Source organism: Sebastes fasciatus, chromosome 23 (genome assembly GCF_043250625.1).
Source record: "Sebastes fasciatus isolate fSebFas1 chromosome 23, fSebFas1.pri, whole genome shotgun sequence".
Taxonomy (NCBI): Eukaryota; Metazoa; Chordata; class Actinopteri; order Perciformes; family Sebastidae; genus Sebastes; species Sebastes fasciatus.
The window spans coordinates 20,995,959-21,022,186 of NC_133817.1; the positions used below are offsets into that span (position 1 = coordinate 20,995,959).

General features: G+C 42.1%; 2 protein-coding genes across 5 annotated transcripts in view; one reads left to right on the plus strand and one right to left on the minus strand.

Annotated features, from left to right (window-relative positions):
- ovch1 (ovochymase 1) overlaps positions 1 to 26,228 on the plus strand; it is a 208,259-nt gene that overhangs the window by 109,533 nt on the left and 72,498 nt on the right. The window lies entirely within an intron of this gene.
- LOC141761837 (A-type voltage-gated potassium channel KCND2-like) overlaps positions 1 to 26,228 on the minus strand; it is a 45,730-nt gene that overhangs the window by 9,272 nt on the left and 10,230 nt on the right. The window lies entirely within an intron of this gene.

The window sequence follows — 26,228 nt, forward strand, 5'->3', positions numbered from 1 at the left end:
ATTATATACAGTATTTAATGCTAAAATATCCTTTAATGTTTTTTTTTTTATACATTTTGAGTTAAATATTGGGGTAATTTGGCAGTAATTACAAAAAAATTGAAAAGAGGTTACCTGATAATAATCACCTATTTACCATGAAATGTGTGGACCTGTAAAATGAAGTGTTACCAACATGTGATAGGGTTGCTGTCTGACTATATGATATTTATTCTGTTATATAATTATATAACTATAAATATATTATATATTATTATTATCTATATATACTATTTATTACTATTATATATTATGTTGTGTGTTGTGTGTAGTTGAAGTGTGCGTCCTGCAGAGGGCACCGACGCTGCTTCACTCTGTTTCATCATCAATAGAACTGAAGGTTAATGATCGATTAGAAGCTCCTCATACACACATAAACACCAACATGTGTGAGTGTGTGTGTGTGTGTGTGAGTGTGTACTAATGAGACACACACAAACACACACACACACTCACTCATCCTCCTTGATGAAGGACGCAGTCACATGACTTTGACACACACACACACACACACACACACACACACACACACCTGGACTCTTGAGTGTGTGTTTCTAATTTTGTATGCTTGACTGTTGAAATAGTGACACACACACACACACACACACACACACACACAGAGACTGAGACAAGGTCGCAGCCTCTGATTGGCTGCCTGAGAGACGCTGTGAAGGTTTGAAGGAGGAGACGAGGTGATCCGTCACTGACACGGAGTTTACCGTCACCTTGGACACAAAACAGAGACGGGACGCAAAGACTCAAAGACACAGAGAGACAAAGTTTACCGTCACCTTGGACACAAAACAGAGACAGGGCTCAAAGAGACAGAAGAGACAGGAGACATTAGCATGTACCGAAACATCCTGTGCAACATATTGAAGAAGAAGAAGAAGACAAACATGAACACGAACATGAATGCGAATACGAAGAAGATGAAGAAGACGAAGAAGAAGATGAACAAGATAAATAAGTAGACAAACACAAAGATGGAGAAGACAAAGAAGAAGAAAACGAAGGACAAGAAAAGAAGAAGAGCAGAGTGAACCTGGTGTTTCCTAAATGTAACGGCTTCTTCCTCCTGGTGGAGGTAACGGACCGTTTGAGTCAACAACTGTGAGCTCAGAGAAAACCATCAGAGTGAGACCTCTGTTTAGTTGACAGTCAGTAGAGACAAGAACCAGCAGAGTTCTACTGACTAACAGAACCCGAACCAGAACCAGAACCAGAACCAGCAGAAGGTTCTACTGACTAACAGAACCAGAACCAGAACCAGCAGAAGGTTCTATTGACTAACAGAACCAGAACCATCAGAAGGTTCGACTGACTGAGAGAAGAACCAGAACCAGAACCAGCAGAAGGTTCTACTGACTGAAAGAAGAACCAGAACCAGAACCAGCAGAAGGTTCTTCTGACTGAGAGAAGAACCAGAACCAGAACCAGCAGAAGGTTCTACTGACTGAGAGAAGAACCAGAACCAGAACCAGCAGAAGGTTCTTCCGACTGAGAGAAGAACCAGAACCAGAACCAGCAGAAGGTTCTACTGACTGAGAGAAGAACCAGAACCAAAAGCAGGACCAGCAGAAGGTTCTACTGACTAACAGCAGTGAGAATCGTATGTTACATCAGAGTTCTGAAACGTTTCCTGAACGTTGGGATGATGTTCCGCTATATTTCATCTGTACCATCATCCATCCACACAGACTGACTGGTGGTGGATCATCCTGCTGCTGAGGAAGAGGAAGAGGAAGAGGAAGAGGAAGAGGAAGAGGAAGAGGGGAAATTGACTTTCCTCTGAATCACCTTCATCATCAGGTGATACACACCGACATCACTCTGACATCACACACACGGACCCAAAACAGGTGTGTATGTGTGTGTATTGACAGTGATTCAGCAGCAGTCAGCTGTTTCTGCTCCCAACAGATTGAACTACAGATCAGTGATGTCACACCAGATCAGATCAGTTCTGGGTCAACTTTAACCCTCAGACACTGGAACCTGGTCTGGTTTAATACTGAGAGGTTTGTTATGTGAGGGATAATGTACAGCTAGCGGCTCATTGTTGTGAAAGAATCCCCTTCAGGGCGATGCTGATGTCTCTCATCGCCCTGAAGGGGATTCTTTCACAACAATGAGCCGCTAGCTGTACATTATCCCGATAATCACACGGCTACTTACTGAAGAAATCAAGATTTTTACACAAAAACGGTCCGACAGAGTCCGACATCAGAGCTGCGCCCATAGCAACGGTCTGTTATACATAGCAACAGTCTGCTATAAGTAGCAACGGTCTGTTGTACATAGCAACAGTCTGTTATACGTAGCAACGATCTGCTATACATAGCAACAGTCTGTTGTACATAGCAACAGTCTGTTATACGTAGCAACGATCTGCTATACATAGCAACAGTCTGTTATACATAGCAACGGTCTGTTATACATAGCAACGGTCTGTTATACATAGAAACGGTCTGTTATACATAGCAACAGTCTGCTATACGTAGCAACGGTCTTTTGTACATAGCAATGGTCTGTTGTACATAGCAACGGTCTGCTATACGTAGCAACGGTCCGTTATACGTAGCAACAGTCTGTTATACATAGAAACGGTCTGTTACACATAGCAACGGTCTGCTATACGTAGCAACGGTCTGTTGTACATAGCAACGGTCTGTTGTACATAGCAACAGTCTGTTATACTTAGCAAAGGTCTGCTATACGTAGCAACAGTCTGTTATACATAGCAACGGTCTGTTGTACAGAAATGACAGACCGCAGAACTCCGTGATTGACAAATCAGAATCGAGTACTCAACACAGCCGTGTAATAAATAGAGTTAATATTATCATATAGAAGAATCATCACTGATGAGGAATAAACCATATATCAGTGATTCAGAGTCAACACGTTCTAAAGATGGAGACAGGAAGTGGATCTCTTCTTCTTCGTGGGGACAAACTGCAGTCAGTTCTGATTGGTTCTACGCACACGCACGCGCACGCACGCGCACGCACGTGCACGCACACACACACACACACACACACACACACACACACACTGTTCAACGTTTCATAAAGTGATTTCTTGTTGCTCTCTGGGTCTGAATCATTTATGCTTTGATGTGACTGAACGCCGCCTCACTGCTGCACCGCCGCTGCCGTTAACACACACACTAATATAAATGCTGTTCAGAAGCATAAGAGAATGAAATGCCTCTTGCTAAATGAGAAACCACATTCATTATAGATAGTGTATAGTGTGTAGGTGTGTTTGTGTGTGTGTGCTATTAACACAGAGAGGAGGTGATGGAGGCTCTAACAACAACAGAGGTTTTTCATTATTAACAACATCTGGCTCCAATGCAGCAGACTGAACCTGTTCAAAATGTACCTTAAATGGAGATTTGTCAAGTATTTAATGGTCTTATCAACATGTGAGTGGACAAATATGCTGCTTTATGCAAATGTATGTATATATTTATTATTGTAAATCAATGAACAACACAAAACAATGACAGATATTGTCCTGAAACCCTCACAGGTACTGCATTTAGCATAAAACAATATGCTCCAATCATAACATGGCAAACTGCAGCCCAACAGGCAACAACAGCTGTCAGTGTGTCAGTGTGCTGACTTGACTATGACTTGCCCCCAAACGGCATGTGATTATCATAAAGTGTGCATGTCTGTAAAGGGGAGACTCGTGGGTACCCATAGAACCCATTTACATTCACATATCTGGAGGTCAGAGGTCAAGGGACCCCTTTGAAAATGGACATGACAGTTTTTCAGTCACTGTTTACTGAAGAAAACACATCTGAATAATTTTATAATTCTATAATTCTATGTGATGATTTATAATCAGATGACGGACGTCAGAAACTCAGATTAACTGAGTTCTGACTGAGATGAAAATCTACCATCTGTCAACCAAACTGTAGAATAAATATATATATATACATCAAGTATCTGATGTCCACAATGAGCTTATTATTTCAACAATTTCATTCCCCTGAAGGATTATATTATATTATATACTGTATATATACAAACACCAATTAGGCAGCAGCTGCAGCAGAAGAAGAAGTGTGGAGGACGAGGAAATGAATAAAGAGGAAGAGAAGAAGATGTAAATTTATTCCTCAGCTGTCGATGGAACGCATTAATAAGGACTGAAAATAGACACACACACAAACACGCACACGCGCGCGGACACACACACACACACACACACACACACACACACACACACACACACTGTTGTTGACCAGCAGCTCCTCTGGGGGCTCACATTCGTCTCTAACACCGGTGTTGTGAGTCAGTCGGCAAACAGAAAAATGACAAACTTTCCTATAAACAGTTCAGACTGCACAGCTCTCATGGTTCTACTGGGAGAACATGTCTCTCATGGTTCTACTGGAGAACACGTCTCTCGTTGTTCTACTGGAGAACACGTCTCTCGTGGTTCTACTGGAAAACACGCCTGTCGTGGTTCTACTGGAGAACACGTCTCATGGTTCAACTGGCGAACACGTCTCTCATGGTTCTACTGGCGAACACGTCTCTCGTGGTTTTACTGGAGAACACGCCTCTCGTGGTTCTACTGGAGAACACGTCTCATGGTTCTACTGGCGAACACGTCTCTCGTGGTTCTACTGGAGAACATGTCTCATGGTTCTACTGGCGAACACGTCTCTCGTGGTTCTACTGGAGAACACGTCTCTTGTGGTTCTACTGGAGAACATGTCTCATGGTTCGACTGGCGAACACGTCTCTCGTGGTTCTACTGGAGAACACGTCTCTCGTGGTTCTACTGGAGAACACGTCTCATGGTTCTACTGGCAAACACGTCTCTCGTGGTTCTACTGGAGAACACGTCTCTTGTGGTTCTACTGGAGAACATGTCTCATGGTTCTACTGGAGAACACGTCTCATGGTTGTGCTGGAGAACATGTCTCTCGTGGTTCTACTGGAGAACACGTCTCTCATGGTTCTACTGTGAGAACTGGAAATGAAATTATGTCACCCAGCACATATAATCGGGAATAAAGTACTTGCAGTGTTGTTCTACAACGTTCCAAACACGCCACTACCAAATCTCACACAGATGTTCAACCACTCAACCCTTAAAATGTTATTACAGTTCAGTAGAACCTCCTAGTAACCACCTAAAGAACCCTGAATTCTCAACAAGGCCCACTGACCACAGGAATGACCCCTAGAATCTCCCAAAGGAACCTTAAACCTTTGAAAGATCACTAAAATCACCTGCAAGACCACTAGAACCTCCTCAGTGACTATAAGAACCACACAAAGGAGCTCCAGAAGCTCCTAAATGACCACAAGAACCAACAACAAGACCACAACAACCTACTAAAGGACAATTGGAATGTCTTCAAGGCACCTAAGGGACCTCCAACATCAACTATAGGATCCTTAGAACCCCCCTCAGTTACCACTAGAACCTCCTAAAGGACCACTAACATCAACTATAGGACCCTTAGAACCCCCTCAGTTACCACTAGAACTCACTTAATGACCACTAGAACCTCCTATAGGACGACTAAGATAAACTATAGGACCCTTAGAACCACCTCAGTTACCACTAGAATTCCCGTAATGACCGCGAGAACCTCCACCAGAGCCCGTGGAACCTCCTTAAGAACAGCTTGTAATGAACTATGCAGTAAATAGAAATAACAAAGACTGATCCAGTGAAGTTTGTCCTGATGTGAACAGAGAGATTAAATCTGTGTTTTTTCTGCAGAGGTCTGGTGTAGAACGCAGAGTAAACAATGTTAGAGCAATCTGCAGAGGTCTGGTGTAAAACGCAGAGTAAACACTGTTAGATCCATAAAACAAAGAACATAAACGCAGAGAGAAACAGTAAAATTATCTGATGCAGTCAGCACATCTCTCTGTGAGGAGACTGTGAATCTCTTCTATCTGAGTGTTAGAGCTGGTTTATCTGATCTGGGTTCAGGTCTGAGTGTAGAGCTGGTTTATCTGATCTGGGTTCAGGTCTGAGTGTAGAGCCGGTTTATCTGATGGAGCGACTGATTAATCCTTCACTCTTCTCTCAGCCTGTAAAACTACCTACTCTCCTCTTTCAGCTCTTTATCTCACTTCACGTATTAATTACTAAGTCACACTTCTATTATCCTCCCTGGCTCTGCTGACCTCCGCTCACAGACACAGGAGAAGAAGAAGGAGCAGGATTTATTCAATGTTTGTCCGTCTCCATCTTGGTTGTTGGACGTCCCCATCTTGGTTTTTGGCCGTCTCCATCTTGGTTTTGGGACGTCGCGTCTTGATTTTTGTCCGTCTCCATCTTGGCTTTTGGCCGTCTCCATCTTGGCTTTTGGACGTCTCCATCTTGGTTTTGGGACTACGCGTCTTGGTATTTGTCCGTCTCCATCTTGGTTTTTGGACGTCGCCATCTTGGTGTTTGGCCATTGCCATCTTGTTTTTTTTGGACGTCTCCATCTTGGTTTTTGTTCATTGCCATCTTGGTTTTTGGACGTCTCCATCTTGGTTTGTGGACGTCTCCATCTTGGTTTTTGGACGTCACCATCTTGGTGTTTGGACGTCTCCATCTTGGTTTTTGGACGTCACCATCTTGGTGTTTGGACGTCTCCATCTTGGTTTTTGGTTGTTGCCATCTTGGTTTTTGGTCGTCGCCATCTTGGTTTTTGGACGTCTCCATCTTGGTGTTTGGCCGTCTCCATCTTGGTTTTTGTACGTCTCCATCTTGGTTTTTGGACGTCTCCATCTTGGTTTTTGTACGTCTCAATCTTGGTTTTTGGACGTCTCCATTTTGGTTTTGGGACGTCGCGTCTTGGTTTTTGTCCGTCGCCATCTTGGGTTTTGGTTGTCGCCATCTTGGTTTTTGGATGTCTCCATCTTGGTTTTCGGTCATCGCCATCTTGGTTTTTGGTCGTCGCCATCTTGGTTTTTGGTCGTCGCCATCTTGGTTTTTGGACGTCTCCATCTTGGTTTTTGGACATCTCCATCTTGTTTTTTTACAACCACGAGAGGGTGGAGCTAAGTACAACCGAACGCTGAATAAGACATTTTTTAGGCGACCAACATGTTTTAATTAACGTTGATGAAGTGAAAACACACTGTGAAAGGGTTAAAGTTCTAAGATGAAAACACGGACAACTCCCAGATCGGACAACGCCGTGGTAGCGACCTGTCAATCACAAGGTAGCCCCGCCCTAAAGCATCCCCTGTTTTATGGTCTATCTGACTCTAAATGGGACCATCATTTACTAAATGAACATCATGCTGTATTGAAGAAGACTTGAAACTGTTTACAATGTTTACTGAGGTAGGTCATAAATCAGACAGAAGTAGGTCTGATTCAGCGTCACTAAAGATGAAGATCAATAAAGACATCGTTGTTGTTTCGAGACAATAAATCAGAATTCAGGAGATATCGACACACAGACTGATCTGAGATCTGCTCTCATTTATAACAATAGAACACTAATCGATCACAGCCAGTCTGAAGCTCTGACCTCTGATTGGTCCGCAGACACTGATCGATGACATCACAACTGGAGCTCTATTGATGTATTGATCGGAGATAACTGGACTCCTCTGAGCACTTCATCTCTCATCATCTGACACTGAGACTGGACACAAGATGGCCGCCAGCAGAGAGGTCTCACTCTGATCAAAATTCATTTACTCAAACTCTGAGATAAACGTTTGTCGGTTCAAAATAACTTCTGATTCCTTCAGACGGAGATTCATTTAATCTGCAAATATAATACCTCAGTGTGTGTAGGTAGGTGTGTGTGTGTGTGTGTGTGTGTGTTGTGGCTGTTTGTTGAACAGATTAAAGAACCAAAAGGCCTTCAGAGGAAGTTTAATCACCATGTCTGATCCTCTCACCCTGCAGCCAACACAATACATGATAATCCAGCTCAACACGCACACACACACACACACACACACACACACACACACATATTGTTTTATGGGTCATATTTCAGGAGGAATTCTTCATTTTTAACATATTTCTTCACTTTTTTCAATAATTATTTTTATTTCAAAACCAACGATTTCGCAGCTGAATTAGAGCCTGTTCACACCTGCTCACACCTGCTCACACCTGCTCACACCTGGCATCAGATCACAAGAGAACAGCTTTAAATATCCTGTTGCAGTGTACTTATTATTATTATTATTATTTTCATTCTTTAAAAGTCACCAGAATGCAGGAAACAAAGTCTCAAGGTTGGCAAGTATGACGTGTGGCATCGTGACTAAAGTGAGCTGCTAATCGCTAACATGCTAGCTAGCTTCAACAACATCTGTGTTTCCTCCCTCCAGACATCCTGCTGTGGTTTCATCGATAAATTAAAAATACATTACAGGCCAAACATTGGAATAAATAATAAAGACAATCACATGAAAACAGACGAGTGAGTGAAGCTGAATGTCTGAGATAACTGACTCAGAGACATCTCAATGACTTATATATATTATCTATTTACATAAAAGAGAGTCTCTGGAGGTCTTTATAAACTGGTCAGAAGCAGCTGGATTCCTATATGTGGTTTGTAAAGTGTGAAATGATGAAATGGAAACAGAGATTTAGATTTAATAATCGGAATCTTTTCCTCCGTGTTGCAGAAAAAGTTTCCGTTCCTGGGCGAAGCAGCAAAGTTTTCTGCCGATGAGGAAATTATGATGATAAATGAGGACGGAGACACATTTGAGGAGGAAGATAATGATGCTGGATTTTGCATGAACGGGCTGAAAAATGGTTCAGAGGTTTCATTACTGACTGAAAAATAACTTTCCTAATGTTTCCTGCAGGGAAAAGGTCAGAGCTGCTGTTTGTCTCCCTGCTTCATCTCATTAACTGGCTCACTTTAGTCTATTTTATAAAGGTGTGAATGAGCTGAAACCAGGTCAGTGTAGAGGAACAACCGATTATCTCTGAATTAACCTCCAATACTATATTATATATTTCTTATGTATAACCCATGACCCAACATCAGGTGTTTCAATCAGGAGACAGACGACTGACTCTGGACAATCTGCATGTTAGATCGAGTCGACCAATCACAGGAGGAGGAGGAGGAGGAGGAGGAAGAAAAAGAGGAGGAGGAGATGGAGCAGCAGCAGTAGGAGGAGGATAAGAGAAAATAAATAGTATCTCTTATCCTGCAGGTCGAGACAATAACTCTTTTCTGAGCCAGTGAAACTCTTCTATCGTGACTAATTGAGAAGCCAGATGATGTGTCTGGTTGCGCTGCAGCGTTGACCTCTGACCTCTGACCCCCGACGGGCAGCCTGCCAACGGGTTTACATCTCCCCCTAACGAGCTGCTGCTGTAAACGAGAGAGCTCACTGACTAATTACTGTAAACAAGTTTTTAACGGTCGCTGAAATGGAGGAAGATCAGCTTTCAGCCCTGCAGACATCCACTAAAGTCCACTGACTCTGGATCAGCTTCAGATCAGACTGACTTTACATTAATAAAGAGCTGTTTATAAAGAGATCCACACATCCTTTAGTAAGTAAAATACGTATGTAAACTAAGTAAAATACGTATGTAAACTAAGTAAAATACGTAGGTAAACTAAGTAAAATACGCAGGTAAACTAAGTAAAATAAGTAAAATAAGTAGGTAAACCAAGTAAAATAAGTAGGTAAATTAAGTAAAATAGGTAGGTAAACTAAGTAAAATACTTAGGAAAACTAAGTAAAATAAGAAGGTAAACTAAGTAAAATAAGTAGGTAAACTAAGTCACACACGTAGGTAAACTAAGTAGGTAAACTAAGTAAAATAAGTAAGTAAAATAAGACAGTAAACAAAGTTAAATAAGTAGGTAAACTTAGTAAAATAAGTAGGTAAGCTAAGTAAAATACGTAGGTAAAATAAGTAGTTAAACTAAGTAAAATACTTGGGTAATCTAAGTAAAATAAGTAGGTAAACTTAGTAAAATAAGTAGGTAAACTAAGTAAAATATGTAGTTAAACTAAGTATTTAAGTAGGTAAACTAAGTAACATACGTAGGTATGCTAAGTAAAATAAGTAAGTAAACTAAGTAAAATAAGTAGGTAAGCTAAGTAAAATAAGTAAGTAAACTAAGTGAAATAAGTAGGTAAACTAAGTAAAATAAGTAGGTAAACTAAGTAAAACACGATAATAGATAGTTTACCAGTAACAGATGAAGCTGAGAGGCTGCAGAGCTGCAGAGGAACAATAATAAACCAGCTTCACATCATGAATTAAAAATAAGAAACACTTCTTGGTCAGAAAACAACAAAAAGCTGCAGAGGAATGATTATACTGACTAACAGGTCTCCTGTGTTTCTACCAGATTCAGATCCTTGTATTATTATATCATATTCTTTATTTGAGAGATGATTGTGACTGATGAAAGAGTAAAACCCGTCTGAGGCTTCAGAGGATTAAAACCATCTGAATATTTTTAGATGTAAACAGATAAAAACGGAGTCCTTTGTTGTACGTGAACGCCTCCCTCAGCGCTCTCTGGCTATAAATAACCTGATGTAGATAAATGAGGTCTCTATATGAGTCCTGGACCAGGATCTGGTGCTGCTGTAGATAAATGAGGCCTCTATATGAGTCCTGGACCAGGATCTGCTGGTCCTCAGAGACCCTGACAGACCCCCTGCAGTGATCTGTGACAGCAAATTATAACATTACAGCTCAGTGATGAAGAGGATGAAGAGGAGAGCAGAGAGAGGACGTGGACTGGAATATGGAGATAAAGATCCCCTCCCCCCCTCTCTTCCACTTCTTCTTCTGTTAAAGCTTTAAAGGCAGATAAGAGGAAGCTGAGAGGATGGAGAGAATAAAACTCCTCCAGATAAGAGGAAGCTGAGAGGATGGAGAGAATAAACCTCCTCCAGAGTTCATAAGAAGACTAACAGAAAGAAAGAAGCAGGTCAGCTTATTCCCTCATGGACCATTTATTCTGTTTTACTGCTCTCTGTTCTCCTCCATCAGCAGCACTAAAGCATTCATCTGCTGCATGAAGAATAACAATAATAACTTTATTTAATGTAAAAGAAGAAGAATTCAAAGAAGAATTCAAAGAAGAATTCAAAGAAGAAGAATTCAAAGAAGACGAATTCAATTGAAGAATTCAAAGAAGAATTCAAAGAAGAATTCAAAGAAGAAGAAGAATTCGAAGAATTCAAAGAAGAATTCGTAGAAGAAGAAGAATTCAAAGAAGAATTCGAAGAAGAAGAATTCGTAGAAGAAGAAGAATTCAAAGAAGAATTCGAAGATGAAGAATTCAAAGAAGAAGAAGAATTCAAAGAAGAATTCAAAGAAGAATTCAAAGAAGAATTCAAAGAATTCAAAGAAGAATTCAAAGAATTCAAAGAAGAATTCAAAGAATTCAAAGAAGAATTCGTAGAAGAATTCAAAGAAGAATTCGAAGAAAAAGAATTCAAAGAAGAAGAAGAATTCGAAGAAGAATTCGAAGAAGAATTCAAAGAAGAATTCAAAGAATTCAAAGAAGAATTCAAAGAAGAATTCGAAGAAGAAGAATTCGAAGGATTCGAAGAATTCGAAGAATAAGAATGATATATAATATGAAGACACTATTATATTTTACAATATTTACATCATATTCTTGGTTTTATCTTAAAACATTGTCTTCCATATAATTAATTATTTATCTGGTAATATTTGACGTCTTCCTTGTAAAATCACAACTTGACCTCATATTGATCTCTTGTACTTCACTCTAGATGCGAACAAAGCGACGACAGTGACGACAGCTTGGTGTTTGTTGGAGTTTGTTCTGAGTGCTGTAGGTTCTACAGGGGGGAGGTTGGTGAAATATGTAAGGTGAAGAATGGGAGAAAGATGAAGATGAAGATGATGAAGATGACTGTGGTGGATGTGTGTTATAATGTATGTTGTGCAGAGGGATGAGTAGAAGTCCTCGGGGGTGATGGAGTTAATTAAACTCATCCAGGCTGCTGATATATTTAATCATCAGCAGAGTTCCTCATCCTGTCACTGATCTTCCTCCTGAGGAGTTTTTACATCACAGCTCATAAATAAAGTTATTTAGTGTTTGAACTTTAAGTGTGAGTGTCGCAGCTGGAAGCTTTTCCTGCTAAACTCTAAACAAACTGAGGTTCATCTCCTCCAATCAGAAACAGTCGCAGTGACATCAGTTAACGTTTACATCAGTTTCCTCTGCAGTCAACGAGGAAACATCACAGCGTCTCTGTAAAACCAGACACTGATTTATGGGATGACCTCCCGTCTTCACTGACTCTTCAACACACGACCTGCTCGGTTACTGTATACATCCCATAATGTACTGACATAGAAACATGCGTGAGAGCCTTTAATTAACCCCGTGTGTTGGTGCAGCTCCGATGTAAATAATTGAATCAGCGCTGAGGGTTAAAGGATCAGCTGGCACCACCTCGGCTCTGTGATCACATAATGGCTCGGCCTTCTGGGAGATGTGGTTCAGAGCATTAAACTGATCCGACATCAGTGCTGAAAAGGATTTATTATGGGAAGCTGCTGAAACTATTACAGCCAATCACATCAGCTCGTTCCCTCCTTTCAACCAGCAGGAGGAATCAGTAACATTCACACTGCTGAGATGAGAAAACTCTCTTTAACACGTTCTCCTAATGATATCAGAACCACGTTTAACTCTGTAAACATGGAACAGCGAGTCTCAGCTGTATACGTAACATAACAATGTAACAACATAACTTAACAACGTAACTTAACAACCGGAACTTAACAACCGGAACATAACAACCATAATGTAACAACGTAATGTAAAGTAACAATGTAACGTAACAATGTAACGTAACAACCGGAACGTAATGTAACAACATAATAACCGAAACATAACAGCGAAACGTAACAACCGTAATGTGACGACCGTGACATAATATAACAACGTAATGTAACAATCATGATATAATGTAACAACGTAATGTAACAACGTAACATAACAACGTAACATATCAACGTAACGTAACAACGTAATGTAACAATGTAGCGTAACAGCGCAACGTAACAACGTAGCGTAACAACGTAGCGTAAGATAACATGAGATAATAACATAACAACGTAATGTTACAACCGTAACATAATGTAACAACATAAGATAACAAAGTAATGTAACAACGTAACATAATGTAACATAATATAACATAATGTAATAACGTAACATATCAACGTAACGTAACAACGTAATGTAACAAGCATCTTCTACATGTAGAACATGTGTGACGATCAATAACTGATGGGCTGAGCTGAGAGCCATCATGACATTCTCTCTCTAGAAACAATAAATACTGTTCTTACTGTGACATCACTCTGCCTCGTGATTTATGTTAGTTCAGTGTATCCATAACAACGGTTCGTTCGACATCTTACAAAAATAGTTGTTGTGTCCTATGAATGTCCACTAACGCGTGTTCATTTCTGCTCGTTGATGATGAAGTGAGAGAGAAGATCGGACTTCGTTCATCCTGCAGAACACGGTTGTACAGTAGTTAGTAAAACAAAGATCTAAACTGTAAAGATGTTAACAGAGAGGATCGTAGACATGAATGAGTAGGGGCATATAGCTGCATGTATCATATCTAATCCACAGTTACATAGTGATTATGTCCATAATAATATATATATAATGATGTTTACAGTATATGACAAATACTCGAGTTCAGACTGTAATCATCAGATGAAGTGATGAGATGTGATGATCAGTGAACTGGAGTCTGACCATCAGGACGTCACAGTATTGCATGTTAGTGTTTATGGTGTGACAGTCTAACAGCCCCCCCCAGGCTTTAAACTCATCGCCTGGGATCTGAACCCCCCACCCCGTCCCCGAACATCCTCTCTGCATTAAAGCCTGACACGCTCTGTAAGAAGGACCAATCAGCATTCAGAGACATGTAGGAAGACCAGGACTGAGTTTCTGTGACGGAAATATATGCACAGGGTAGTTCATGCAGGAAATACACAGAGCCAGGGGGTAGTTTAGGGTTGTATGAAGCAGAATTTCCAGCAAAAAACAGAGACGGAGAGGTAGTTTTAGGTTGTTCCCTCTACATACACAGAGCCGGGCCGTCTCAGAGAGCTGAGAGAAAACATTTCCACCTCCTGCTTTATTTATTATTTATGATTATTGGGAAGTCTCGTAGCTGTTGTGTTGTTCAGTCAGCAGAGAGGTGTGAACCAGTCACCTGTCAGGTGATCAGCTGTCTGAAACAAGACTACATTCTGGGTTATATCAGTCTGAGATGACCGATGAGCTGCAGAGAACTCGACAGCAGGATGCGTTCATGTTTCTTCTTCTCTGTGAGTCTTCATGACGAGCAGAAGGAAACAGAACTCCCGCAGGCGTCACAGCGCGTTAATGCTCTAACAACTGCCTGTTTACCTTCTCATCCTGCAGTTAAAAGAATCAGTTTATTCCAACGCTGATCATATTTAAAGCCTCAAAGACTCCAAAACCTCCTCGAGCCTCCTCTGTGCCCTCTGCAACCACTTCAGTGAATTATACAACATCCTCAAGACCTTCAAAACCTCTTCAAGGACCTCCAAAACCTCTTCAAGGACCTTTAAAACATCTTCAAATACCTTTAAAATCTTTTCAAAGACCATTAAAACGTTTTCAAGGACCTTTAAACCTATTCAAAGACATCTAAAACCTCTTCCACTACCTTTAAACCTGTTCAAAGGCCTTTAAGACCTTTTTAAAGGACCTTTAAAACCTCTCCAAAGACCTTTAAACCTATTCAAAGACCTCTAAAACCTCTTCAAGGACAGATACTACAGTGTTCTCTGCAGCGTGGAACAGATAAACTGTCTTCTTCTTCTTCTTCTTCTACATTCTTTAACTGCGTCTGCTTCCTAATTTGGGCACGGGAAGTGGAGGCTGATTGTATTTCGGGGTAATCACCACGGCGACCCTGAGGGATGCTGCCGTCGCCGTGGAAACCCCCGTTTGACTTCATTTAGTTTCAGTTTATTCACCAGAGTGAGACTCCCTGCAGGCGGAGGGGGGGACATAAACGCTGCTGCGACAGGAAATGCACTCATTTACACGCGTTACTAAACATCACACGACACCGGCAGCAGGAGTTACTGTGTCTTCTTCCTCCTCTTCTTCATCATAATATACCTGTTACTAAACATCACACGACACCGGCAGCAAGAGTTACTGTGTCTTCTTCCTCCTCCTCTTCATCATAATACACATGTTATTAAACATCACACGACACCAGCAGCAGGAGTTACTGTGTCTTCTTCCTCCTCCTCCTCTTCATCATAATACATGTTACTAAACATCACACGACACCAGCAGCAGGAGTTACTGTGTCTTCTTCCTCCTCTTCTTCATCATAATACACGTTACTAAACATCACACGACACCAGCAGCAGGAGTTACTGTGTCTTCTTCCTCCTCCTCCTCTTCATCATAATACATGTTACTAAACATCACACGACACCAGCAGCAGGAGTTACTGTGTCTTCTTCCTCCTATTTCTTTTTCCCCATACGACTGTTCAGCAGAGTGTGAAATGGTTTTACAAATTTCCGCTTGATTACCGTCTCTGGTCATGTGACCTGTAGTTTCATTAATCTGACAGACTGATCGATAACAGCAGATCAATAACTGTGTGAGTCACTTCATCATAATCCACTCACGTTATTGATCCGTTAATATTCAACGTCCGTCTCATTTATGATGTTAATACGAGATGTCCTGATTGGCTCGTTAACTCTGATGGAAACACTGTGATCGATAATATGATAACCTCCAGTCTGAACACGTCAACATCCACACAGCACATTCATATTATTATTAATATCATATATTATGATAAATCTTCAGCTCTCATCGGAGGCTCCGCAATGATTTCAGTTTCACTTTCAGAAATCGGATGAAGGGAATGCGTCTACAGTTTTATACGTCTGACCTCTGGTCATCATGTGACTGTTATCAGCCTATCAAATAGGCGTTATCAGTCGCTTTGAGCCCCATAGATGTGGGTCAGTAGGGGCCTACTATACCTACTAGTAGGTTTAACTATCTATTCACATGGTAGATCTCTGAAAGAAGGTGTAAAAGAAGACGACAGCGACCTCTAGTGACCGTAGTAATGATGACAGGAGCAGAAGAGGAAGTCAGGCGCTGTATTAAACACAATGTTTTCCCCAGGAGACCAGAGTTCACATCCTGAATGAAACCAACAACGTGACGTTGTCTTTGTGTTTGTAGTTATTTATTTATATTAGGCTAAATCACAAACACTTTCCCTAAATTTAACTGTTTTGTTGTCTAACCCAAAATAACAAATTATACTAATAATTAGTAAACATTATTAATTATCATTTCATTTTTTGTTAACAGTGAAATAACTATTAACTAAGTTTAATTAACTGTTAATTTACCATTTACTAATCTCAACTCTTTAAAAAGAAACTAACAAGGTCATATTTGGTTTATTAATATTAATATATTAATATCAGGGTCAGGACCAGGATGTAATGTAATGATGGATTAGGTCACTGAGGGTCCTCACAAGTGTAGCAGTACAAACACATGTATGCACCCCCCAGCAACTCACAGGTCACCTTGGTGGCGGTCTCCAAGCAGCACCATCTGGTCGCCGTGGTGATACACCAGTGCGAGGTGTTTACAGTTCACGCTCTGCTGCTCTTTGCACACACACACACACACACACACACACACACACACACACACACACACACACACACACACACACACACTAACGGGTACGCCGCGCTACACCACGGAACATGTGACACCTGGTTTACACGTCACATCTCCATGGAAACAGACGGAGGTGTGATGATTAGTAAACGACCTGCTGACATCACAACTTCAACGGCGACATCAAACCGTCAACGAGAAAGTATCTTAAATAGATGACTTGTGACAATACATCAGCAATAACATCTGGAATAACATCTGCAACAATTCAACAATGAGTCAGCAACAAGTTGGCAGACGGTTGGAAACGAGGCAGCAATGTGTTGGAAAAGAGACGGCAACAAGTTGACAAAACATTTGTCAATAAGTCAGCATCGACTAGACAAAAACACCATCATCATCATCATCACCATCATTACCATCATCATCATCATCACCATCATTACATCATCATCATCATCACCATTATTACCATCATCATCATCATCATCATCATCACCATCACCATCACCACCACCACCATCACCATCATCATCATCACCACCATCATCACCATCATCACCATCATCATCATCATCATCATCATCCTCACCACCACCACCATCATCACCATCATCATCATCATCATCATCATCATCATCCTCACCACCACCATCATCACCACCATCATCATCATCATCACCATCATCATCATCACCAACATCATCATCATCATCATCACCACCACCACCACCATCATCATCACCATCATCACCATCATCATCATCATCACCACCACCACCATCATCATCATCATCATCACCACCACCACCATCATCATCATCATCACCACCATCATCACCACCACCATCATCACCATCATCATCATCACCACCACCATCATCATCACCACCGTGTATGAATGTAGTATTAAATCTCTGAATGTTGCCCTTAATGAAAACTGAAGGTCTTTCCTGTTTATTTTAGGTGTTTCTGTTCTTTAAAAATCCCTTAAACCTGCAGGTAATCCATTAAAATCCCCTTAATATAACCATTGACTTATTAAAGGATTCAGTTAGTGCAAATAAACAGAGTAAATATAGATGCAGGGTTAATACCCTGCAGTATAATAAGCTGATCTAGGATCAGGGTCACTGTGGGATTCGAACCGCCATCCTGCTTGTTGCCGTAGAAACAACCAATCGATGTTCCTCCCGCAGCCCATTAAAGAGAGGGAACATTAGAGCCGAGGGATCGATAGAGAACCTAGAGGAACACGGAGCAGCTCCTCCATCACAGCCACATTAATATACACACTCAACAACACTGTTATTATTAACACATTAATAGGATGCTTCATGATCAGATGATCAGGTTATTGAATGACACTGAGAACAGAACAAACAGAGAGACACTCCGGTTCCTTATTAATAGGAATCATTCTACTGCTCAATCACTTCCTTCTATATAATAAGTTCATCTATTTATTTTATTCACCACAAGAAAACAGTCTAGAAAAGATTCATGAGAACCACCTGAAGCACCAAGAGAACTACTTTAGACCATTAGAACCTCATCAGTGACACCAGGTTGAGTAGAACCACCTAAAGGCCCCCTAGAACCTCCCCAGTGTCCAATAGAACCTTCCTGGTGATCAATGGAATCTACCAACACTGCAGGTCCACTAAGAACCAGCAAAGTACACTGAATAAATCCTCCTCAGTTGCCTCTAGAACCTTCTCAGTGACCAATAGAATCAACAACAGAACCAGAACCAGAACCAGAACCAGAACCCCTTCACCAACCTGAGGCGCCTTGCGTTGTTAAGCTAAGGTCAACATTAAAAAAAGAAAAAGACGCAGCAAACTGCAAAAAAAAAAAACGCTGTGTCTGATCGGACAACATAAAGGCAGCGTGGTGACCATCACATGTTCCACCTGCAGAACGTCACAGATGTATAAAGAGAACCAGATTTAAATAAGGACGATTAGAGTGTTCATACTTTTGATTTACCTCAAAATAAATGATACAGAAGTCTCTTTTCCCAATCTAAGTCTATGAGAAAAAGTATTTTTGGGCCCAATGGCATCACGTGACGGACACGGAAGTCGTAGTACCGCCGTTTGGCCACTACAACGAGCCACCTAGAGGAGCTCTGGAACCTTCTCAACAAGAAAAAAAAAAACTCTTAGAGACCAATCTTCAGAACCACCTACAGGAGCTCTAGAACATCCTCAACATCAACAAGAACCTCTTAGAGACCAATCTTCAGAACCACCTACAGGAGCTCTAGAACATCCTCAACATCAACAAGAACCTCTTAGAGACCAATCTTAAGAACCACCTAGAGGAGCTCTAGAACATCCTCAACATCAACAAGAACCTCTTAGAGACCAATCTTCAGAACCACCTACAGGAGCTCTAGAACATCCTCAACATCAACAAGAACCTCTTAGAGACCAATCTTAAGAACCACCTAGAGGAGCTCTAGAACCTCCTCAACGTCAACAAGAATCTCTTAGAGACCAATCTTTAGAACCACCTACAGGAGCTCTAGAACCTCCTCAATGACAACAAGAACCTCTTAGAGACCAGTCTTTAGAACCACCCGGAGCTCTAGAACCTCCTCAATGACAACAAGAACCTCCTAGAGACCAATCTATAGAACCACCTAGAGGAGCTCTAGAACCTCCTCAATGACAACAAGAACCTCTTAGAGACCAATCTTTAGAACACCTAATGTTCTCCCCACGTATGAACACAGGACATGTGGAACATGGGACACTATCAACACTATGACACTGTCTTCAGGTTGTCCGTATTGTATCTGTCCCCATTATAAACCATTAAATAAATAATAAAAGGAACCAGTATAGAACCGGGACCCAGTGGGTTCTTCCTCTTCTTCTTCTGTTGTTCAGATAAACTAATAAAACATTAAATCTGTTCTCAGATTTGTTCCTCCAGCAGCTGTTTACAGACGACTACAGCTGGTTAATACACTGCGGTGTGTGTGCGTGTGTGTGTGTGTGTGTGTGTGTTAGTGTCACAGTATCCTGGTGTTAGGTATATGAACAGGTGAGTTCCTCCTCTCAGCTTCTGTAACTAAACTCTTATATAACAGTTAATGAGCTGTAACACTGATGGTGGACCAGCTTCAAGGTGTCAGGTTCAAATCCACTGAAACACTGAAACACTACTCACTCACTCACTCACTCACTCACTCACTTCATTCATTCAATGATTGGCCTCAATTTAAAAATATTGAGTCTAAAAATATAACATATCCACTAACAGCCATCAATAAAAACATAATCACATGATAATAAAAGGTGAATATATGAGATAAATATAAGTTATATCCACGTGTCCTCCTGTAACCGGTCGTTCTGTTTCTATTTCCAGTCTGTAACTTTCTTTGTTTGTCTGTAGAATAGAAATGTGAATAAAGAGAAAGAGATAGTGTTTGTTGGTTTCCACGGAGAGCATCAACAGATGATGTGAGGAGGTCGACCATGAATCGGCTTCAGTCTGCAGAGACGACGGTGTTTTAACACTGTGTTTACACTGATGATTATCTGAAGAGAAGCCACCGTCTCAATGAGGCTAAAAATAATGAGAGCAGCTGCTACCGGAGCTTTTATTGGCTTTATACTGACGGCAGGGCAGCGCCACAGCGTTTACACTGGACTCATATACTGTAATATATTATAATACACTGTAATATACTATAATATACTATAATATACTGACGGCAGAGCTGCCGTCACACTGGACTCATATACTGTAATGTACTGTAATGTACTGTAATGTACTGTAATATACTGTAATGTACTATAATATACTGTAATATAACCAGGTCTGAAAAGTGAAGCCAATGCTGAGGTGCCTTAAACCTGCACTCTGTCTAACTTCATTTAGTAAATGATGGTCCCATTTAGAGTCAAATAGACCATAAAGCAGGGGATGCTTTAGGGCGGGGCTACCTTTCTGTTGTCCGTGTTTTCGTCTCAAAACTTTAACTCTTTCACAGTGTGTTTTCAGATCATCAAAGTTAATTAAAACCTCTCATGTCACTTCTGGTTGCAAAAAAAAACAAGATGGCAACGGCCAAATACCAAGATGGAGACGACCTAAAACCAAGATGGAGTGGACCGCCAAAAACCAAGATGGAGATGACCAAATACCAAGATGCAGACGACCAAATACCAAGATGCAGACGACCAAATACCAAGATGGAGACGGCCAAAAACCAAGATGCAGACGACCAAATACCAAGATGGAGATGACCAAATACCAAGATGGAGACGGCCTAAAACCAAGATGCAGACGACCAAATATCAAGATGGAGACGGCCAAAAACCAAGATGGAGACGGCCTAAAACCAAGATGGAGACGGCCAAAAACCAAGATGGAGACGGCCTAAAACCAAGATGCAGACGACCTAAAACCAAGATGGAGGCGGCTAAAAACAAAGATGGCGACGGCCAAACTGCCGAATTCGAGGCTTCAAAATGTCCACAAACCAGTGGGTGACGTCACAGTGACTACGTCCTCTTCTTATCGATGGACTCTCCCACTGCATCACAGACTACATCAGGTTCTGTGAGGAGAGCATCGTACCCACCAAAAAGGTACGCTGCTTTCCTAACAACAAGCCCTGGATCAATGGGGACATTAAAGCCCTGTTGAACAGGAAGAAGAGGGCGTTCATGGCCGGGGACATTGAGGGGGCCAAGGTTGTCCAGAAGGAGCTGAAGAAGGAGCTGAGGGCGGCCAAGGACACCTACAAAGACAGACTGGAGGGGAGATTACAGGCCGACAGCTCCAGGGAGGTGTGGGGGGGGGTTCAGGAAGATAACTGGCTACAAACAGCCGAGACCTGGTGTTGAGGGGACCCAGGAACATGCAAATGAGCTAAACCTGTTTCTCAACAGGTTTGACCAACCAACCCCCATGAGCTCAGCAGGACAGCCTGGGTCCTCACTCACCAACACCAGTGCCCCCCCTCCACACCTCCCCTCGCCCTCCTCCCCCCCCTTCCACACCTCTCCTCCTCCCCCCAGCACCCATCCCCAGGAGGCAGCAGCAGCTTGCCCCCCCCATACCTACCCTGAGGATCACAGCCACAGCATGTCCTTTACACCTGGAGACATCGCAACACCCACCCTGATCATCACAACCAGCCAGGTGAGGAAGCAGCTCTCAAAGATCAGTGTGAACAAGGCCAGGGGACCAGACAACATCAACCCCAGGGTGCTCAAGGCGTGTGCTGGGGAGCTGGCAGCAGCGTTCCAGCACCTCTTCAGCCTCTCCCTGAGGCTGAAGAAGGTTCCCCAGCTCTGGAAGACCTCCTGCATCGTCCCGGTGGCCAAGAAGGGACACCCCAGCACCCCCAATGACTACAGGCCAGTTGCTCTGACGTCACACGTCATGAAGATCTTTGAGAGACTGGTTCTGCAGCACCTCAAGCCCCTTGTGAGCGACTCCCTGGACCCCCTGCAGTTTGCATACCAGGAAAACATCGGTGTGGATGATGCCATCATCTACATGCTCCACAGAGCCTACACACACCTGGAGAGGCCGCACAGCACTGTAAGAATCATGTTCTTCGACTTCTCCAGCGCCTTCAACACCATCCTGCCACTCCGGCTAGCTGAGAAGCTCTCAGCGATGCAGGTAGATCATGGCCTGGTGGCCTGGATTACGGACTACCTCACCAGCAGACCACAGTATGTCAGACTGCAGGGCAGCCTGTCAGATGTGCTGGTGAGCAACACCGGCGCCCCCCAAGGAACTGTGCTGTCTCCCTTCCTGTTCACCACCTACACCTCCGATTTCCGCTTCAACTCAGGTACGTGCCACCTACAGAAGTTCTCCGATGACTCCTCCATCGTCAGCTGCATCACGGATGACAACGAGGAGGAGTACAGAGCCCTGGTGGAGAACTTCGTAGGGTGGTGTGATAACAATCACCTCCAGCTCAATATTGGAAAGACCAAGGAGCTGGTGGTGGACTTCCGGCGGAGCACGAGGCCCCCAACTCCCATCACCATCCGAGGGGAGGAGGTGGAGGTGGTGGACACCTACAAGTTCCTAGGAGTACACATGAACAGTAGACTGGACTGGACTGATAACACTGAGGCCCTCTACAGGAAGGGACAGAGCAAACTGTTCTTCCTGAGGAGGCTCAGGTCTTTTAATGTATGTAATAGGCTGCTGCAGATGTTTTACCAGTCTGTAGTAGCCAGTGTCCTCTTCTTTTGCTGTGGTATGTTGGGGGGTAACACGAACACAAGGGATGCCAACAGACTGAACAGGCTGGTGAGGAAGGCTAGCTCTGTGGTTGGATCTGAGCTGGACGGTCTGGAGGTGGTGGCAGAGGGCAGGATGAGGAGGAAGCTGGATGCTATCCTGGATAACCCCCCCCGCCCCCTCCATGATGAGCTAGTCAAGATGAGGAGCACCTTCAGCCACAGACTCATCCCTCCTCGGCACAACACAAAGCGCCTGGGTCAGTCCTTCATGCTGGTAGCCATCAGGCTCCACAACCAAGGCTGACCCCCATATGACAACTATTAGGACTTTTAAGAAATTTAAACATGCACTATCTACCTTTTAACATGCACTATCTGGCGCACTTTACACTCACTTTACACTATACATCCTATTTACCACTTTATTGCTGACTGCACATATTACATTTATTTATTTATTTATTGCACATTCTACATTTATTTATTGACAGACTGTACACACTATGTTCACCCATTCATTCTGTATCTTTTATATCTCTATTATTGTCTTTATAATTTTTGTATACCTTTACCTCTCCTGTGATTCACTCTGTTTGCTGATGTTGCTGCTTTGACACCTGAATTTCCCTCCGGGGATTAATAAAGGTTCATCTTATCTTATCTTATCTTATCTTATATATCCTCTATGGTTATAAATGACTCTACTGTCATACATCAGATCCACTCATCTTTTAAAACAGTAAGTTCTTATTTATTATGATGTTGATATTGTATTAGTATTGTATTAGTTGTATTAGTAGTATTGGTAGTATTAGTTGTTAGTATTCCTCCTCTTCCTGTTGTGTGTGTGAGCAGAGAGGAACAACACAGTAGAAACAGCAGTCACTTCTATTTTAGGATCTATTGTCCTGCAGCCACCGAGCTGCTGGAGGAGAAGCAGAGACACAGCACTGCTGTCAACTCCCCCTCTATTCATTCAGTCATTTATTTATTTATATCTATTTATCATTATTATACACTTCCTGTGTGGGGAAGGTCTGCTGCTGTCCAGTTCCATATGAAAACTTGCAGACGTTTTAAATACTTCACTTCTTGTCTGAAATGATTTAGTTTTTCATCATTTATTAATGAAATGTTTCGTCTCATATGAGTTTTAAGGATTCATCAACCTGAATCTAACCTGAATATTATTTATTCCTCCTTTAATAAAAACACATCTAAATGTTTCCTAAGTGTTTGTGAAACTAACAGAAATAAAAGTTTGAACAACGTGTGAGACACAAACGATGGAATGTGTCAACCCAACAGACACTGACCCAGAGCTGGACCAGAACACAGACCCAGAGCTGTAAACAATGGTCCCATAACAACAGGACTCTATCTGTTTCCTTTCATGTGAAACACAACCAGACGTTTAACATCATCTCTTATCTGACTTAACGAGTTCAGGGCCAATCGGCTGCTGTCACCATAGCAACTAATTCACCTCTCGACTCCATCTGCTCTTTGTGTTGGTGGTTCAACCGGAGGTCTCACTCCGTCTCATATCTTTGTGTTGGTGGTTCAACCGGAGGTCTCACTCTGTCTCATATCTTTGTGTTGGTGGTTCAACCGGAGGTCTCACTCCGTCTCATATCTTTGTGTTGGTGGTTCAACCGGAGGTCTCACTCCGTCTCATATCTTTGTGTTGGTGGTTCAGCCGGAGGTCTCACTCCATCTCATATCTCTGTGTTGGTGGTTCAACCGGCGGCCTCACTCTGTCTCATATCTCTGTATTGGTGGTTCAACCGGAGGTCTCACTCTGTCTCATATCTTTGTGTTGGTGGTTCAACCGGAGGTCTCACTCCGTCTCATATCTTTGTGTTGGTGGTTCAACCGGTCTCACTTTGTCTCATATCTCTGTGTTGGTGGTTCAACTGGAGGTCTCACTCTGTCTCATATCTCTGTTTGGGTAGTTCAACCGGAGGTCTCACTCTGTCTCATATCTTTGTGTTGGTGGTTCAACCGGAGGTCTCACTCTGTCTCATATCTCTGTGTTGGTGGTTCAACCGGAGGTCTCACTCTGTCTCATATCTCTGTGTTGGTGGTTCAACCGGAGGTCTCACTCTGTCTCATATCTCTGTGTTGCTGGTTCAACTGGAGGTCTCACTCTGTCTCATATCTTTATGTTGGTGGTTCAACCGGAGGTCTCACTCTGTGTTGGTGGTTCAACCGGAGGTCTCACTCTGTATCATATCTTTGTGTTGGTGGTTCAACCGGAGGTCTCACTCTGTCTCATATCTTTGTGTTGGTGGTTCACCTGCTGCTGATGTTCAACCGGAGGTCTCACATCCAGTGTCTGCAGCTCAGAATTGATCACATCTTACTATAATAATAATAATAGTAATAATAATAAAAATAAAAATAAAAATAACCATTCTGCATCTCATCATCAGAGAATATTTTACATTATAATAAAATATTATTATATTGTACTGAAACACTTTGCTTGCAGCTTCTTAGTGAAAATAACTTCATAAGAATTAAAATAATTGGTGGACGTCGCTTTTCGTTGTACTTTTCAACGTGGTGCGACTCATAACATTCAGGAGAGATTTAGAGGTAGATTAATAACAGACATCATGTTCTGTAGAGATGGAAGCTCCAGATTACTGATGAAGAAATTAACTAATTTTGTGACGAAGGAAAATAAAGAGACGAGGACGTTAAAAATGGCCAAGTTAAAAAGACGTGATAATTTTTAAGAAGAGGCAGCTGGGGTGTCGCTGCTTCCTGTTTGCTGTTATTATTGTGTCTCAGATTTATAGCAGAGTGAGAATCAGCATATTACCAGTTAATGTGTTTCCTGTATCGGCGACGCCGTTAATGGATTTACATCTGTGCGTTTGTGTCGGGGGACTTCCTGTTCTAATGAGAAAAACATCATAAAGAAGTCATTGTGTTCTGAGAAAACATCCATTACACGCTGGATTCCTCTTTTATTGAGTTTTATTGAGTTTCTGCTCCGCTGGGAGACATCAGGCTGGTTATAATCTCTCAGAGACAAACAGCAGCTTCAACTCAGACCAGCACCGGTTCATAACGTTCTTTATAACCTCGTTATGAGGAAACAAACAGCAGCTTTAACTCAGACCAGCACCAGTTCATAACGTTCTTTATAACATCGTTACCTGGTGAAATCATCCTGTAAACTAGAGACGCTACTGGATTCACCCAGG